The following is a 19,554-nucleotide window of genomic DNA, read 5'->3' as shown; positions in this document are numbered from 1 at the left end:
GTGTTCGGATAGTCTTGTTTTTAAATTTCTACTTGTCTTTCCGACATATATTAATCCGCAATCACATTCCATCGCATAAATCACATTGCTTGAATTGCATGTAATGAAATTCTTGATGGGATAGGTATTTTCACCAACTGTAAATTCTTTAATCTTACTCGCCCCTTTTGTGCATTTGCACATGGCGCAAAGACCACATCTATAAAATCCAGTACTTCTGATACTAGTTCTCTTAGGGACTTCAATAGAACTACGTACTAAGTTATCCCTAATGGATCTAGACCTTCTGTAAATAAACTTGGGCTTAGAGGGTAATATTGGACCTAAAACGGGATCCTTAGTGAGCACCATCCAGTGTTTTTTCATGATGGACTGTTAGGGTCTCCTGCCCTGTGCTGCCACGTCGTCATGGCAACCGGGAGACAAGTGCTAGCGGAGTAACCTGAGCGCAGCTGATACTCCGGTTCGGGTGTTTTGTTGTGCAGTGGTTATAGGCTCTGTGCATGGCAGGGGATCCGGTGCTGGTTTTTGTGCTCACAGTCTGTGAGGTCTGAGTGGGGCGTGGACAGCACCTGCTTTATAAGGCCTCTTTTCAGGGTAAGCAGATGCTGCTGAATCTTTGTTGGTTAGTCAGTTTCTGAAAGTTAGCCAGTACTGTGTAGCTTTGTATTTGTTTGTTGCTTACTGCAAATAGGCCTGGGGATTTGGTATTACACTCTGCCAATCCAGACCTAGCAGTAAGACTGGAGTCAGTCGTTTAGCTTGCTGGGGTTCTGTTACTACTCTGTGAACTTAGCAAGTTTGCGGCTGTATTCTAAGACTTGCCTGTCTAATCCTGTCTCACTGTGCTAGGTGTCAGGGGTCAGTTTAGTGGCAGTAAACCGAACCTGTGCACTGCAAGTGAGAATTAGGATTGTGGAGAATCTCCTTGTGTCTATCATTCCATCTCTGACCAAGGAGTTTACTGCCACACCCGTTGGTAACCCTTTAGGGTTTTGCTGTTGCCCTTAGCAACAGCATTTCGGGTTCTCTACGTATTAAAACACAACATCTTGCTTTTCACATCTGAGCAGTTCTAATACAAGGGAGATACCCAGTTCCTTAGCCTCTGGGCTTCTCTGTTCACTGTGTGTGTATTTTGTTACCCTATCACCTTCTGTGTACGTTATGTCATATTCCCCAGTTTGTCTGTGAGTCCATTTGTTTTGCATAACAGTTCAAACACCAGTACATTCCTGCAGACACTGGAGTGCATAACATATTCAGCAGCCTAATACTCCTGTTGAAATTTTGTGGGAATATGGAGCATACCCCTCAAAATACGTTGCAACAGGTGGTCGATCAGGTGCAGGTCCTGACTCGACAATTTAATGATTTGTCCATTAAAATGCACACCTCCCAGGCTGCTGGCGGAGCTCCCGCAGCAGCAGCACCTGCAGGGGTTAAGGAGCCGAAAGTAAATCTCCCGGATCGTTTTTCTGGAGATCGCTCGCAGTTCTTTTGTTTCAAGGAGAGCTGCAAGCTATACTTCCGGCTTAGGCCTCAGTCTTCTGGGTCGGAGATTCAGCGGGTGGGCATAGTGATTTCCTTGCTACAAGGAGACCCACAGGTCTGGGCATATGGGTTGCAGCCTGACTGTCCGTCGCTTAAAAGTGTTGATGCTTTTTTTACGGCACTGGGCATGTTGTATGATGACCCTGACAAGACGGCCTCAGCCGAGGCTCAGATTTCGATCCTTAAGCAAGGGCGAAGGCCAGTTGAGGTTTACTGTACGGAGTTTCGGAGGTTGGCCCATGATACCCAGTGGAATGACCCAGCCCTGAGACACCAGTACCGAAGAGGTCTTTCTAACCAGATAAAGGACCAACTGGTACAATATCCCTTGCCTGATAGCTTGGATCAGCTCATGCAGTTATCCATCCGGGTGGATAGACGGCTGAGAGAGCGTAGGCTTGAAAGGGAGACTGAGATTTCCTTCCTTCCCAAGGGAACCTCAGACTCTGAGGAATTTTCTGAGGAGCCTATGCAGATTGGGGCTACCCGCCTCTCCTCGCGTGAGAAGACGCGGAGGAGACAGCAGGGGTTGTGTTTGTACTGTGGGAATAAAGGTCATGTGGTAGTATCATGCCCAGAAAAGCCGGAAAACTTCAGGGCCTGAGGGTGATGGGAAATATCCTGTCAGGCCAGAAGTCAGAATTTCCCAAGAAGACTTTTATCATTCCGGTGACCTTGAAGATCCTCGGTCAAACTGTCAAGACTGAGGCCTTTGTGGACAGTGGGGCCGACGGGGTTTTTATGGACCGCCAATTCGCCCTAAAACACTCTGTTCCCTTAGTACCCTTGGCATCGGAAATTGAGATTTGTGGGTTAAACGGGGAACCATTATCCCAAGGTAAAATTACCTCTTGCACTAGCCAGATTTCTTTGTTTATTGGAGCCACACACTCTGAAAAATTGTCCTTTTATGTGACTGTCTGTACTTTTGCCCCATTGGTGTTGGGGTTACCCTGGTTAAGGGCCCACAATCCTCAATTTGACTGGGTCTCTGGGGAGATTCTTAGTTGGGGTACTGATTGTTTCAGGAGTTGCTTGAGCCTTCCAGTCAGGCTCTCGCAGCTAAGTTTGCCAGGATTGCCAGGGTGTTATGCAGATTTTGCGGACGTGTTCTCCAAAAAAGTTGCAGAGGTACTACCTCCCCATCGCCCCTATGACTGTGCCATTGATTTGTTGCCAAATGCTAAGCTTCCCAAGAGCAGGTTGTACTCCCTGTCACATCCTGAGACTCAGGCTATGGCAGAGTACATTCAGGAGAACTTGGCTAAGGGATTTATCAGACCTTCACAGTCTCCAGTTGGGTCGGGGTTCTTCTTCGTGGGTAAAAAGGACGGTTCGTTGCGACCCTGCATCGACTTCAGGGAATTGAACCGTATCACGATTAAAAACTCATACCCACTGCCTCTCATTTCGGTCTTGTTTGACCAGCTTCGTACTGACACCATTTTTTCTAAGATTGACCTACGCGGTGCGTACAATCTAATCCGAATAAGAGAGGGGGATGAATGGAAGACTGCCTTTAATACCCACTCAGGGCATTATGAATATTTGGTGATGCCTTTTGGGCTCTGTAATGCCCCGGCAGTCTTCCAGGATTTCATGAATGATGTGCTCAGGGAATATTTGGATAGATTCTTAGTTGTATACTTAGATGACATCCTAATCTTCTCCCATTCCCTGGAGGAACATCGGAAGCATGTACGCTTAGTCCTCCAGAAACTCAGAGACCACCGGCTTGGGGCGAAGCTGGAGAAGTGCGAATTTGAAGTTCAGCAAATCGCATTTCTAGGATATATTATCTCCCCAGAAGGTTTCCAAATGGAGGGTTCCAAGGTACAGGCAGTCCTGGATTGGGTGCAGCCCACTAGTTTGAAGGCGCTTCAGCGTTTCCTGGGCTTTGCGAATTTTTATAGACGATTTATCGCTGGATTTTCGTCTATAGTGGCGCCCTTGGTGGCACTCACTAAGAAAGGGGCGGATGTTGCTCACTGGTCTTGTGAGGCTAAAGCGGCTTTTGCCCGTCTCAAAAGGGCATTTGTTTCGGCCAAGGTGCTGCGACACCCAGATCCAGAGCGTCCTTTTGTGGTGGAGGTGGATGCCTCTGAGATGGGTATTGGGGCAGTGCTTTCTCAGATGGGAGTGTCTGATAATCGCCTTCATCCCTGTGCTTACTTTTCCCGTAAATTTTCGCCTGCCGAGATGAATTATGACGTGGGTAACCGGGAATTGTTGGCTATTAAGGATGCACTCGAGGAGTGGAGACACTGGCTTGAGGGGGCTAAGTTTGTGGTCTCAATTCTCACTGACCATAAGAATCTGGCATATTTAGAGTCAGCGAAGCGTCTCAATGCCAGGCAGGCACGATGGGCTTTGTTTTTTGCTCGCTTTAATTTTTTGATAACATATCGCCCTGGGTCAAAAAACATCAAGGCTGATGCGCTCTCGCGGAGTTTTGCTCCAATCCAGGAGACCACCGAGGAGCCGTTGCCCATTGTTTCCCCATCATGTATTAAAGTGGGCATTACCCAGGACCTTTTATCATTAGTCCTTAGAGCACAGGAGCAGGCTCCTCCAGACCTTCCGGTAGGTCTTTTGTTTGTGCCTCCTAGGTTAAGACAGCGAGTGTTCCTGGAATTCCATGCCAAGAAGTCGGCAGGTCACCCGGGTATTGCCAGAACTCGGGAGTTGCTATCTAGGGCGGTGTGGTGGCCCTCGGTGGCTAAGGATGTGGATCAGTGGGTTCGGGCATGTGACATCTGTGCCCGAAATAAGACTCCTAGAGGGGTTCCTGTTGGCCCATTACATCCACTCTCTATCCCATCTAAGCCATGGACCCACATTTCAATGGATTTTGTGGTGGACTTGCCCAAATCCTCGGGGATGACAGCCATCTGGGTTGTCGTTGACAGGTTTTCGAAGATGGCGCACTTCGTTCCACTGGTTGGGCTGCCATCAGCCAGACGCCTGTCTGAATTATTTATGCTGCATGTTGTGCGTCTCCACGGGTTGCCACTTGATGTGGTCTCTGACCGCGGATCCCAGTTTGTGGCCAAATTCTGGAGGGCATTTTGTTCCGATCTCCAGATTTCTGTCAGCTTGTCGTCAGGCTACCATCCGCAGTCTAATGGGCAGACTGAAAGGGTGAACCAGTCCTTGGAGCAGTTCCTCAGGTGTTATGTCTCCAAGTGTCAGACTGACTGGGTTGCTCATCTGTCCATGGCGGAGTTTGCCTATAACAACGCGGCTCACTCTGCTACAGGGATCTCTCCCTTCCTTTGTGTGTATGGGCATCATCCTAAGGCCAATTCTTTTGACCCCCTGGACTCCACGCCTGGTGGTTCCTCTGTGGTTTCGGTCCTTAGAGGTATTTGGCGGAAAGTGAAGAAAGCCCTTGTGTCTGTGTCATTAGTGACCAAAAGGGTTTTTGATAAGCGGAAAAGACCCTGCAGCTTCAAATTAGGAGACTTCGTCTGGTTGTCTACCAAGAATTTGAAGTTGAGACAGCCATCTCATAAGTTAGGGCCCCGGTTCATCTGCCCTTATAAGATCACCAGGGTTATCAATCCGGTGGCATTTCAGTTAGATCTGCCCCGTTCTTTGGGTATCAATAAAACATTTCATTGTTCCCTTTTAAAACGGGCGATTAGTAATCCTTCTTCCAGTGGAAGACCTTCCCCTCTTCTGATACGTGGCCAGAGGGAGTTTGTTGTTGAAAGGATTCTTGACTCCAAGGTGGTTCGGGGTCGGCTGTCATTTTTGGTGCACTGGAAGGGGTATGGCCCGGAGGAGCGGTCGTGGGTGCGCAGTTGTGATCTTCATGCCCCCAGACTGATACGCTCTTTCTTCTCGCAGTTCCCCGATAAACCCGGTGGTAGGGGTTCTTTGACCCCTCGTCAGAGGGGGGGTACTGTTAGGGTCTCCTGCCCTGTGCTGCCACGTCGTCATGGCAACCGGGAGACAAGTGCTAGTGGAGTAACCTGAGCGCAGCTGATACTCCGGTTCGGGTCTTTTGCTGTGCAGTGGTTATAGGCTCTGTGCACGGCAGGGGATCCGGTGCTGGTTTTTGTGCTCACAGTCTGTGAGGTCTGAGTGGGGCGTGGACAGCACCTGCTTTATAAGGCCTCTTTTCAGGGTAAGCAGATGCTGCTGAATCTCTGTTGGTTAGTCAGTTCATGAAAGTTAGCCAGTACTGTGTAGCTTTGTATTTGTTTGTTGCTTACTGCAAATAGGCCTGGGGATTTGGTATTACACTCTGCCAATCCAGACCTAGCAGTAAGACTGGAGTCAGTCGTTTAGCTTGCTGGGGTTCTGTTATTACTCTGTGAACTTAGCAAGTTTGCGGCTGTATTCTAACACTTGCCTGTCTAATCCTGTCTCACTGTGCTAGGTGTCAGGGGTCAGTTTAGTGGCAGTAAGCTTAAACCTGTGCACTGCAAGTGAGAATCAGGATTGTGGAGGCTCTCCTTGTGTCTATCATTCCATCTCTGACCAAGGAGTTTACTGCCACACCCGTTGGTAACCCTTTAGGGTTTTGCTGTTGCCCTTAGCAACAGCATTTCGGGTTCTCTACGTATTAAAACACAACATCTTGCTTTTTACATCTGAGCAGTTCTAATACAAGGGAGATACCCAGTTCCTTAGCCTCTGGGCTTCTCTGTTCACTGTGTGTGTATTTTGTTACCCTATCACCTTCTGTGTACGTTATGTCATATTCCCCAGTTTGTCTGTGAGTCCATTTGTTTTGCATAACAGTTCAAACACCAGTACATTCCTGCAGACACTGGAGTGCATAACAAGGAGTTTCAACTTTCTTTTTAATAGGTTGTTTGTTGTTGTTCTTTACACCCCCTCTTTTCCCCCTCTTTCTACTCTTATTAGGGTTCTTCTTTATCCCCTCCCTATAGTTCTTTGGGGGGTCCCGGGGGTTAATTTTAGCTAATTCATCCTCCTTCGTGATCAATCCCAATCTAAAAAATGGGTTTTCTGGGGTCTAGCACCCCTTTGGTTCCACCTATCTTGTGAGATATCATCATCCATATGATACCGATCATATCTATCCCTTTGATAGGAACCTTCTTCCCTCCTCTCCATCCTTCTAAAGTTTGTCCTCCTATAGTTTTCTCTAGGATGATTCTGTATATCTCGCCTCCCTGTTTTATTAAAATTAATCCTTTTACCCCCTCTATATTTTACTTCCTGCCATTCATTTTGTCCCTCAGATATAGGTTCTCTAAAACTATTCCTCCTGTAATTGATTACTTTGGGATTGGCTTTAATTGGTGTAGTGATAATATCTTTAGGATTTTTCGTCTGATTCTTATCCCTAAAGTATTTATTTTTCTTTCTTTCCTTAATTTCCCTTGTTTCTTTATTTAGTTTACGCACTATTTCTGTCTCCGCTTCCTTTACGTCTTCTAACTCTAACAGGGGATCTAAAGTAATGCGGAGACCTGCAATCTCATTATTTAAAACCTGTAGGTCTTTCTTTCTCTCTCTTAGAATAAGATCGATTAATTTGTGGGAACAGTTATCTAAAATGGAATCCCATTCTTGTCTAAATTCCTCATTGGAAATATTAAAGGTTGGATTTTTTATTATTTTTAAACCTTTGGGGATTAATTTATCCATTTGATATCGTTCCAGTGTATTAATTTCCCACCACAACCTATTTTCTTTAATTAAAGCTGTATCTAGGTTGTGTAAAATTGAGGATAAATCTTCATCACAAATATTAGTGTCTGAACATTCCTTTCTTGCGCTAAAATTCAAATGTCAGCCCCTCGTCCCTCAAACGGACGGTAATTATTACCTTCAACGAGTGGGGACAGCAATGGGCACCAGGTTCGCCCCGAGTTATGCCAACCTCTTCATGGCCTATTGGGAGGAGAGGGCGATATGGCATGGAGAGCAGCTCGGGGCGGGCCTGGTGCTATGGCGTCACTACATAGACGATATACTATTCGTCTGGAATGGTGATCTGAAAGCTCTGGATGGTTTTATTGAAGGACTTAACCATAATCCATTTAATATTAAGTTAACGACTACTACAAGTCAGAAGGAAATAATGTATCTGGACCTCTGCATCTATGTAACAAATGGGTCAATAAATACGAAACTATATCGCAAACCTACTGACTCTAATGGGTTTATTGAAAGAACTAGCCAACATCATGATCACTGGTTAGACGGCATCCCTTATAGTCAACTACTAAGAGTGAAACGGAATTGTACTGATACTAGTACTTGTAAGAGTCAAATGGGTGATTTATGTGAACGATTTATTGAGAAAGGTTATAGTGAAGAAAGTCTAACAAAAGCTCAGGAGAGAGTTAACACTCTAGATAGGAAAGATTTAATACAGGGAAATAATCAGAAGACTCCTAGAGAGAATGATTTTAAGTGGTCTTTCATCACTGACTTCAATTCACAGTACAGGGAAATTGAGTCCATCATGAAAAAACACTGGATGGTGCTCACTAAGGATCCCGTTTTAGGTCCAATATTACCCTCTAAGCCCAAGTTTATTTACAGAAGGTCTAGATCCATTAGGGATAACTTAGTACGTAGTTCTATTGAAGTCCCTAAGAGAACTAGTATCAGAAGTACTGGATTTTATAGATGTGGTCTTTGCGCCATGTGCAGATGCACAAAAGGGGCGAGTAAGATTAAAGAATTTACAGTTGGTGAAAATACCTATCCCATCAAGAATTTCATTACATGCAATTCAAGCAATGTGATTTATGCGATGGAATGTGATTGCGGATTAATATATGTCGGAAAGACAAGTAGAAATTTAAAAACAAGACTATCCGAACACATCCGCAATGTAAAGAAGGGACTGGATACACATACGGTCTCAAAACATTTTAAATTGAAACACGCCTGTAAACCCTGTCATTTCAAGTCCTTTTGGGGTATTCAAACCATTAACCCCACTCCTCGTAATAAAGAAACTGACACTTTATTGGCGAAAACAGAAATGAAGTGGATATACAAATTAAAAACTTTAGTCCCCTCTGGGTTGAATAGCGACTTTGAACTAAAATGGTTTTTATGATTTTTAAATTTCTCCTTTTTAAACAATAATGATTTTTATAGTTTTTATATATAATGTTGTTATAAGTTACCCCTGATGTATTTATTTTTATGTTTTGGGTGCTTGGTGATCCTGTGTGGAGATGTATATCGGGATTGAGCTGTGAACTGACACGCAATGGAACGCATGCAGGGTTCCGCATACGTCACTTCCGGCAATGCGAGTTCCGCCCGATGGAACGCAAACGTCACTCCCTATATCACGGACATGCCGTATGGGAGTGTCTTTCTTCACAGCTGCAATGAATCTCCTAGATTAAGACACTATTTAAAGCAGGACAGCGTGCTGGACCCCTACGCTTCTGAAGAAGGATACGATATCCGAAAGCGCTTAAGCTGGGGACTGCTTTTTCTGTGCTGGGTCATTTGGAGACTTGAAGACTGGTTCTGACAGCGTGGGGACGCCCTGAGTAAACCGGGACTTGCGGTGACTATAATCCCATGCTGCTGGTGGTTTTCTCCTCATCCTGATACCCAAGCAACCTTTTATGTGTTTAATGCTGTTAACAAGTCTGTGTTTGTAAGTGTTATTATTAAAAAATCCTTTTCCCTTACACAGACGGTATTGCACTATTATATCACTCTTGTTTTTAAAGTACATATTGGAGGTTTTACTGGATGCACTTTCTTCTTGATGCACTGAGTTCCCAAATATTTACTGCTGCTAATTTGGACGCTGACGCTGGGTGCTATACCTACGAGGCTGAATGATTCTGACATACCAAATTTCTACATGCAAATTAAAATCCGACATCATGTGAGTGAGATCAAGAAGTAATAAAGGCCTAATTAATCAAATTTGGAATACACTATGTTTTGTGCTTTTTTGTTATCTTTTTAGTATCGAACTCTGGAAGGTCATTTTTTGATCCGTCTGTCGTGAATATTATTGGTGTAAGCATAATTTTGTTGTCTCTAGAAGTGTCAAGTGGCGCCTCAATCGCCCCACATTTTTCTTTTGGTGCATTCGTATTAAGTGGGACCACGGTGAAGGTTTCTTTTGAGGGACGAGGGGCTGACATTTGAATTTTAGCGCAAGAAAGGTCTATTGTTTCTTGGTCAGTTTTTCCCCGGTGGCCTTCCCTGGCCTCTGGCGCAGGCGTTTCCCGCGTCTTCCGGAGCGCCTTTCATAGGCCTCCCGGTACCGTCCTCCCCGCAATTTTCACCGTACTTTGCCAGCTCGGCCGTCGGCGTCCAGCCCACGTGGTCGGTCGGCGGCCCTCGGGTTGCGGTTTTCCCCCTGCCTTTGCGGGCTCGCATGCCGGGTCGTCCCCGGCTGGGGCACTTTTTGCTGCCACCCCCTGCGCCTACTCAGTTCCATCCGGTTTCGTCGGGATTTTCTGGGTCGGTCGGTTACATTCCACCTCCAGCGTGGCGGCCTGCTTACACCATTGGTGGCGCTACAGGGGTCGGGTCTGCCTTCCCCCACGCCCTTTCGTACCCCTCCGTTGGGGGTCCTCCCCCGCCGCTTCCCGCTGGCCCCCCTCCGCAGAGCGACTGGGCCTTGCCCCCTCCCCCGCCTGTTACCCCCATTGCTGTTGATGCGCTGGTTTCTCCTGCGCCTGTTGTCCCTTCTGTTTCCTCCTCGCAGGTGCTGGCTGGTTCCGGGTCTTCGTCACGGAGGGGCCGGAGGTCGGAGAGGGCCGCGGCACCGACGGGGGAAGTTCCGCCGCCACCGGAGTCGGGTGCAACGGACGATGCTGTTCCGGGTCCTTCAGGCACTGGTGAGCACGCTATTACTTCACACTGTTCGTCTAGCTCTTCTTCCTCCTCGTCTAGCAGTGTTTCTTCAGGTTCTCCGCGGCGCCCGCGTAAACTAGCTAGACTTATCGCGCGGCGCATGGCGAAGGAATCGCGAAAGGTGACAGCGCCGGCGTCGGCAGTTCCCCCTGACCCCCCCGTTATACGGAGATGGTGCATTGCGCCAACACGGCAGTTACCCGGGGGGTTCGTAAGCGGATGCGAGAAAAAAATAGGAAGGGGAAGTACGTTGACATCTTCACCCTTACGGATGAGATGCGGCAGGGTTTTGACGCAGCTAAGAAACCGGGGGGCATTGGGGAGAGTGCTTTCCGCAATTTTCACCAGTGGTTGCGGGGGTTCTTGGTTTTTACGGCTTGCTACACAGAATCGCGGCCCGCTGAGTATTCCAATTTGGTCAAATATCTGTTTTTGGTGCATGACATGTACTTAAAATCCAAAGGTTCCGCTTGGCGGGATTACGACGAGAAATTCCGTCGTAATCAGGATGGTAACCCCATTCTGCCCGCGAGTTTTAAGGATGTCAAGGTGTGGTTGGAGGTCACACAGCAGGTCAAGCCCGCTCCGGACGCCGCGGTCAAGAAGCCCGTGGCAGCCGGGGTTTTGGGCTCCCGCTCGGTGGGGAAAGGAAAGTGTTGTGCCTACAACGAGGGAAAATGCGTTCAGGGGAGTAAATTGTCGTTTTCGCCACTCGTGTAAGTTGTGCGGGGCCAGTCACCCGGCCAAAGACTGCACCTCGGCGGCGAGCGGTAAGCCCTCCGCTCCAGCCGAGGCCGGGGGAGTTGGCAAGTAAGGCCTCTCCCCGATTCGAGTTCCCGAATTGCGGCGCTGGCTGAGTTTATACCCCGACAAGTCGGCAGCGTCGTTCCTTTTGGAGGGTTTTTGGCATGGTTTTCGTCTGCCCATTTCGGATTCGGTGCATGTGGTGGCGCGCCAGAATTTGAGGTCGGCTCGCGAATTCCCACAGGAGGTCTGGCGGAAAGTGGACGCAGAGATCGACTTGGGGCGCATGTGTGGGCCCTACGCCTTTCCCCCTATGCCTTCCTTGTGCATCTCCCCCGTTGGGGTGGTGCCCAAGAAGGCCCCGGTCAAGTTCCGCCTGATACAGCACTTGTCGCATCCTCCGGGCGTTTCGGTTAATGACTCCATTCCTCAGGCCGTGTGCAGGGTGCGTTATCAGTCTTTTGATGACGCTCTGCGCTTGGTGCGGGACTGTGGTCCGGGGGGCCTGTTGGCGAAATTGGACGTGGAGTCGGCTTTTCGGTTACTTCCCCTGCATCCGGATTCCCTGCGGTTTCTGGGTTTCAAACTGGGGGACGAGTTTTACGTGGATCGGTGTCTCCCCATGGGCTGTTCGGTCTCCTGCGCCTATTTTGAGAGATTTAGCACGTTTTTGCACTGGTGCGTCCAGGCTGCCTCCGGCCAACTCGGGGTGGCTCACAACCTGGACGATTTTCTCTTTATGGGCCCAGGGGGCAGTTCGATCTGTGGAGATATTCTGTCGGTGGCTAGGTCCTTGTTCGAAAGTTTGGGGGTTCCCGTCGCGCAGGACAAGTGTGAGGGCCCCTGCACTTGTCTTAGCTATTTAGGAATTGAAATAGACATGGTGGCGGGTTGCTGTCGCCTCCCCGAGGATAAAGTGCGTAAGCTGTTGGGTTTAATTCACGATTGTTTAGGCAAGCGCAGGGTTCGGCTTAAGCAGGTACAGTCTTTACTGGGTTCGTTCAACTTTGCGTGCCGGATTATCCCCATGGGTAGGGTTTTCTGTCGCAAACTTGAGCGGGCCACAGCGGGGACGGTCCGGCAGCATCACACCGTGTACCTTTCCCGCGAGATCAGGGTTGATTTGCGGATTTGGGTTTCTTTCCTGGTGTCCTTCAACAGGGAGGTTTTGTGGCCTCCCCCTTGTTGTTCCAGCAGTTGGCTCCAGTTGTTCACGGATGCCTCGGGTAGTCAGGGCTTTGGGGCATTTTTTGCCGGGGCATAGTGCGCTGCTGCCTGGCCGTCCTCTTGGGTAGCGCGGGGTTTCACCAAGAACCTCCTTTTGCTGGAGTTGTTCCCGATCATAGTTGCTCTTGAGTTGTGGGCCGGCCAGTTCGCGAATCGGGACATCTCGTTCCGTTGCGACAACTTGGGGGTGGTACACGCTATCAATAATCAGCGTTCTTCCTCTCCTCAGGCTTTGCGGCTTCTACGGCATCTAGTGTTAGTTTGCTTGCGGCGCAATATTAATTTCAGGGCCCGTCACGTTCCCGGAATCGACAACAGAATTGCGGATGCATTGTCTCGGTTCCAATTTGATAAGTTCCGGGCGTTGGTTCCGGGAGCGGTGGCAGAGGGTTTACCGTACCCGCCTTCTGTCTGGCAGATTGTCGAATCGGGTTAGCTGCTCTGGCCAGGTGTGCGTTGGCTCCTTCCACGCTCAGGGCGTATGATGCGGCCTGGCGTGATTGGTCGGCCTTTCAAAGTAGGTACGGTGTGGCAGGTGAGTCCCCGGCTGACGTGTTGATGGCCTTTGTTTGGGAACATTATCAAAAGGGTAGGTCAAAAGCGGCCATGTCTTCTGCCCTTGCGGGCATTTCCTTTCACTCTCGGCTCCACGGGATGACGGACCCCACCGTGTCTTTTGTCCTTTCCAGAGCGCTTAAAGGATGGGCTAGGATGCGACCGGCGCCCGTGGACTCCCGTAGACCCGTGACGTTGCAGCTTCTAACGGAGTTGCTGGGTGTGCTGCCTCGAATTGCGACCTCGGAGTTCGAGGTGGCCCTGTTTAGTTGTGCGTATGCCCTAGCTTTCTTTGGGGCTTTCCGAGTGAGCGAGTTTGTGGCGTGCAGCAAGTCATCTCGTGAGTCGGGTATGCTTTACGAGAATGTGCGCCTGCAGGATGGCCTGTTGCTCTGTAGGATTGTGCGGTCCAAGACAGATCAAACAGGTCGGGGTCGCTGGGTGTCCTTGGAGGCCCAGGAGGAAGCGAGTGTTTGCCCGCTGCGGTTGGCGCAGGAGTATCTCCGTTTGAGGCCTTCGGGGGGCGACCAGTTGCTGGTGCACGCGCACGCTGGCCCTCTGACGAAGTTTCAATTTGCTGCTGTGTTTAAGAAATGTTTGGAGGCGTTGGGCTTGTGCGGGGCGGACTTCGGTACCCATTCCTTTCGGATTGGGGCGGCTACCCATGCAGCGGCTACGGGTTCATCCCCGGCGGCTATTCGGGAGCTGGGCCGTTGGAAGTCTTATGTACGTTTTGATAAGATGTAGGTGCGCCTGTTGCGCTAACCCAAAAACTTGTTTTTGAACGCTTACCGTTCAGGAATCGAGGGTGTGAAGTGAATTTTTAAATTTTCCTCCGAGGGGGCCTAATTTCAGTTGGCTGTTATCTTAAGGTCCATGGGAGGTTTTTTGAGTTTTCTCCTTCAGTTGGGTTATTTCTGTTTATTGCATTATATATGTTTTTTTTTTTGTGTTCACATTTCTGATGTTAGGGTGTTTTTCTTTTTCAGCTGTCGTTGATTTTGGGGAGCATGTATGGCTGGTTGGCCATTCTTATATTTTTGGGCGGCGAGGCATCCCATGGCACTCATGGCAGCTGATGTTTTTGGGTCCAGGGAGTTGCGTTGGTTAGGTGTCAGGGGCATGCTGTGGGGTGATTTGTTGCGGCTCCTTTTTCACCGTGAGCGCCGCTGGGGTCGCCCCAGTTGTATTATCCTGCATTTAGGTGGGAATGATTTGGGCCGAGTTAAGGGCATAGATTTAATTTTGTCCATTAAGGCGGATTTGGTGGCAATTCGTTGTCACTGGCCGGGAGTCCGTATTGTGTGGTCGGAGATAGTTCCGCGTTTTCATTGGCGTGGTGCGCACAGCTACTCCACCTATGGCCCTAACAAACAGAGACACTGCCGAGTTCACCTTCTTGAGAGCCTTCTCCAGTGCGTTTCTCGGCTCTGGAGAAGGCTCGCAAGAAGGTGAACTCGGCAGTGTCTCTGTTTGTTAGGGCCATAGCTGTCAGGCATCCTTTACTTGTGCTGCGTAATCGGCAGTTCTACAAGGAGGATGGGGTGCATCTTTCTCCGGACGGAGTGCAGGTTTTCCTGGAGGATGTTTTTGGTCTTTTTTGTTAGGGCTCTTTAGTTTGTTCTTAGTTTGTTATTATTTGCTTGTTCGGATGGCGGTGGCGGTTTTGTAAACCTTTGGTGGCGGGAAGTCGCTACCAACCAGCGGTCAAACAGGCATAAGTGGTCATTGTGGGGCACCCTCTTTAGAAGGACGGCAGGTGTGTCCTTCTCTTGCGGTTGGACATTTAGACGTTCCCCTGCGGGAACCGAACGTTTGCCAGAGAAAAGAGTGGTGAGGCCAGCACAATGCGGGTTATGCAGGAAGGAGGCGGGGTTTGGGTACTCCCCTCCTTGGTTTGTTGGTTTTCATTTAGGTGACTGGAGCTGGTGTCTGGTAGCGACTTTCCTTTGCCATCCTCCAATCTAAATTTAACTCTACAATCTAAATTAATTCCAATTCAATTACAATTATAGTTTAAAGAGTTGGTCAGCGATCAATAAATATCGTCTGACCTTTAACTCCAGCTACCGTGTCCGTGTCTTTATTTCAGTGTGCGTGTCGTTTTATTTTAGTGATAAGCTAGCTTAAGAAAGGTTTATGTAATCACAATAAAGTTATGGGCGCCTTAGTGATTAGATAGTGGCAGTTATTGTTGACTGCCAAACGGTGGACTGTCAAAGTCGAAAAATATTGCAGTACACACATTACGTACAAACTACACTCAGATGGCCTCCGTGCGTGTACTTGTTCTGCTGTGCGTGCACATATCCGCAATTTGCGTATGGTCGCTCCCGCGGTCCTGCGCATTAGCACGTGATATGGGTATTTACGGTAGAGTTTGTGAACGCATGGAAAGCTATCAAAACACATTACATATTTAATCCAAATAGTGCACAATGTACACATAGTCTCCCTGCACCACATCAGAAAGTAACAGCAGTTTAAATGGTAACAGAACAAAGGGATTAACCTTTACAGGATAGGAGGGGACAGAACAAGGTTATAAGGTGGTGTTTGGTATCCAGCTGCAGGGTATTTTAAGGGTAACATTCCGGTGTTGGTTTGAGGAAGATTGCATGTTCCTGCGGATAGTTATGTGCAGGAGCAGAATATAGATATAAACTGTATTTACTGTACATTATGTATGCGGCGGGAATCCAGAGGAGACCACCCACAAGAGCAGTTGGAACAGACATCGCCCACCTATTCAAACCGACCTATGACCTCACCTGTACTGTAAATGACCATCCCTGTGTCCAATGGACAAAGAGATTACAGTATCCATTGTGTTAAGTTTTGGATGAATTGTATAAAGAGAGCCTGCTGCAGGCCTGGTCAGACACAAGACTCACAACGTTATCTATCAGATGACGGAGGACCAGACTGGGTAGCGCGGCGAATCCACTCACGTATGTACCATTGATTGTAGCCATTATTCTGTTGTATTGTATTGTTTATATTGTAACCCCCTTTCAGCAATAATACGCTGTGGTGTCGGAACCCAGTGGTTTAACTACAAACTGGTGTCGTGTCTTCCTTTCCCTGCTAAGGTTTAAAGTGTATTACTATCGCATTGCATTGCTGTAAAAGGTTTAAAATGTATCTCTGGGTGTGTACGCGCTGCGTGTACTTTGTACCGTCAGCGCGGCGTGTGTAGGCAAAGTCCGTACACTGTACAAGACTCTGTACGCAAACAGTGTACAATGTACATAGGGTGTGTATTAAGTTTAGCGGCCGCAGCGGCTTCATGGTAAAGTGTATTTGAAGTGTGTATAAGGTATAGCTTTTCATTCCTGCATATAAAACGGAATTATCAAAGGGTAGGGGTGCCATCTTCCGGGCGAGTTTATAATCTAATAGGGAATATGTCACATCTGACTACAGAAGAGCAAACTGACTTGCCACTCCCAGAAAATGGGGCTATGCAGCCCCCCCTCCCTGTCTTTCCCAACACCGGCTGTCCCTGCCCCTATCCCACAGCGCAAACGCCTCTGCCTATCAATCCGGCAGAGGCGTTCCCATATCTGCGCTGTGATCGCAGGACCCGTTCTGCACATTCGCAATAGTAATAACAACAGTATAATCGTGAGTTGGGTAGGTGTGAGTGTAAATGTATATTCTATCTTTTTACACATAGCGGATATTCATTTAGTGCATTTTTTTTTTGACCAGTCGAAAAAACGTCACTTTTTGCCTATTTTTAGGTTGAATTTACATCCGACCTATTGAATGCCCGTGTCATCTTTTCAACTGGTTGAAAAATCAGCACTGGTGAAAACCACATGGATCGGAAAATTCGCAGCTGATCCACTTTTTTGCTGAACTTACGGGCGTTTTTTTACAGTTTTTGGGTCCATTTTCGCCAATGCCGATTCAACAAAAAAAAAGTATTTGTGTAAACTATTCCTACAACCCACAACACCAGTGGTTCCCGAACTCTGTCCTCAAAGCACCCAAACAGTCTAGGTTGGAGGTTCTTAAATGCGGTCCTCAAGGCACCCGACGCTCCGTATCCAAGGCAGAGACAGAACGTTGCGGTGGGCAGCGGCAGGGAAATGGGGGTGACGGCTTATAAATGGGGCCGTGGCGTGGGTGTGATTGGGGCGACTGATTGGCATCACATGCAGACGCTCCAATAAAAAAAATGGCGACAGGCCTCCTGCCATCGCAGCCAGGCTGTTAATCTGGCAGAGGCGTTCCCATATCTGCGCTGTGATCGCAGGACCCATTCTGCACATTCGCAGTAGTAATAACAACAGTATAATCGTGAGTTGGGTAGGTGTGAGTGTAAATCTTCTGCATATAGAGTTAAGTTCATATATATTTGGACACTGACACAATTTTTATTTTAGCTGTTCACCAAAAATATTCAACTTAACAGTTATATAATGAATATTGTTTTAAAGTACAATCGGCTTTAGGGCCTTATACAGTATGGATCGCATCAGCGATGTGACCACATACTGAACTATTACTGCCCAGTGCGCACGCACAGCAGCCATACTGCGCATGCGCACACAGTGAGATGCGATCGCATATCACTTATGTAAACAGGAGCAGCGACTCAGCATTGGGCGGTCATGTCATCAGAAATGGGAGTGGGTTTCTATGGGGAACACTGTTCTACAGTTTCCTGTACAGCAACTTTCATACATGTTACCATCTGGAAAATTTGTGAAACCTGTCTCACAGGTATCTGTGTACAGTGTAGCACGTGTTTTTTGGTCACTACAATCAGGCATTTGTGTTCTTTATTTAAAATATTCTAGAATATTGACAGTCTAGTTCATAATTATAATGGCACAGATTCTAAGCAGTTTTCTTTGGAACAACTTTCAAAAATGTCCCATTATATGTAAGATATTCTGCAGCATTTTTTCACTTCAGACAATATTTATCTTTATAGTAGTGATGTGCACCGGACATTTTTCGGGTTTTGTGTTTTGGTTTTGGATTCAGTTCCGCGGCTGTGTTTTGGATTCGGACGTGTTTTGGCAAAACCTCCCTGAAAAATTTTTGTCGGATTCGGGTGTTTTTTTGACAAAAAACCCTGAAAAACAGCTTAAATCATAGAATTTGGGGGTCATTTTGATCCCATAATATTATTAACCTCAATAACCATAATTTCCACTCATTTCCAGTCTATTCTGAACACCTCACACCTCACAATATTATTTTTAGTCTTAAAATTTGCACCGAGGTCGCTGAATGACTAAGTTAAGCGACCCAAGTGGCCGACACAAACACCTGGCCCATCTAGAAGTGGCACTGCAGTGTCAGACAGGATGGCACTTCAAAAAATAGTCCCCAAACAGCACATGATGCAAAGAAAAAAAGAGGTGCACCAAGGTCGCTGTGTGACTAAGCTAAGCGACCCAAGTGGCCGACACAAACACCTGGCCCATCTAGGAGTGGCACTGCAGTGTCAGACAGGATGGCAGATTTAAAAAATAGTCCCCAAACAGCACATGATGCAAAGAAAAAAAGAGGTGCAATGAGGTAGCTGTGTGGCTAAGCTAAGCGACCCAAGTGGCCGACACAAACACCTGGCCCATCTAGGAGTGGCACTGCAGTGTCAGACAGGATGGCACTTCAAAATATAGTCCCCAAACAGCACATGATGCAAAGAAAAAAAGAGGTGCAATGAGGTAGCTGTGTGACAAAGCTAAGCGACCCAAGTGGCCGACACAAACACCTGGCCCATCTAGGAGTGGCACTGCAGTGTCAGACAGGATGGCACTTCAAAAAATAGTCCCCAAACAGCACATGATGCAAAGAAAAAAAAGAGGTGCACCAAGGTCGCTGTGTGACTAAGCTAAGCGACCCAAGTGGCCGACACAAACACCTGGCCCATCTAGGAGTGGCACTGCAGTGTCAGACAGGATGGCACTTCAAAAAATAGTCCCCAAACAGCACATGATGCAAAGAAAAAAAGAGGTGCACCAAGGTCGCTGTGTGACTAAGCTAAGCGACCCAAGTGGCCGACACAAACACCTGGCCAATCTAGGAGTGGCACTGCAGTGTCAGACAGGATGGCAGATTTAAAAAATAGTCCCCAAACAGCACATGATGCAAAGAAAAAAAGAGGTGCAATGAGGTAGCTGTGTGACTAAGCTAAGCGACACAAGTGGCCGACACAAACACCTGGCCCATCTAGGAGTGGCACTGCAGTTTTCTAACGAGAGGATGAGTGCTTCCATCCTCATGTGAATCTGAACCACTAGCCATGAACATAGGCCAGGGCCTCAGCCGTTACTTGCCACTCCATGTCGTAAATGGCATATTGGCAAGTTTACGCTTCTCATCAGACGCTTTTAATTTTGATTTTTGGGTCATTTTACTTTTGTTTTTTGGATTTTACATGCTCTCTACTATGACATTGGGCATCGGCCTTGGCAGACGACGTTGATGGCATTTCAACGTCTTGGCCATGACTAGTGGTAGCAGCTTCAGCACGAGGTGGAAGTGGATCTTGATCTTTCCCTATTTTACCCTCCACATTTTTGTTCTCCATTTTTTAATGTGTGGAATTATATGCCAGTAATATATCAATAGCAATGGCCTACTGTACCGTACTGCTATATATTATATACTGGT

The sequence above is a fragment of the Pseudophryne corroboree genome, chromosome 9, assembly GCF_028390025.1.
Source record: "Pseudophryne corroboree isolate aPseCor3 chromosome 9, aPseCor3.hap2, whole genome shotgun sequence".
Classification (NCBI taxonomy): Eukaryota; Metazoa; Chordata; class Amphibia; order Anura; family Myobatrachidae; genus Pseudophryne; species Pseudophryne corroboree.
The sequence above is the reverse complement of the archived record's forward strand: the minus strand, read 5'-3'. Positions refer to the sequence as shown.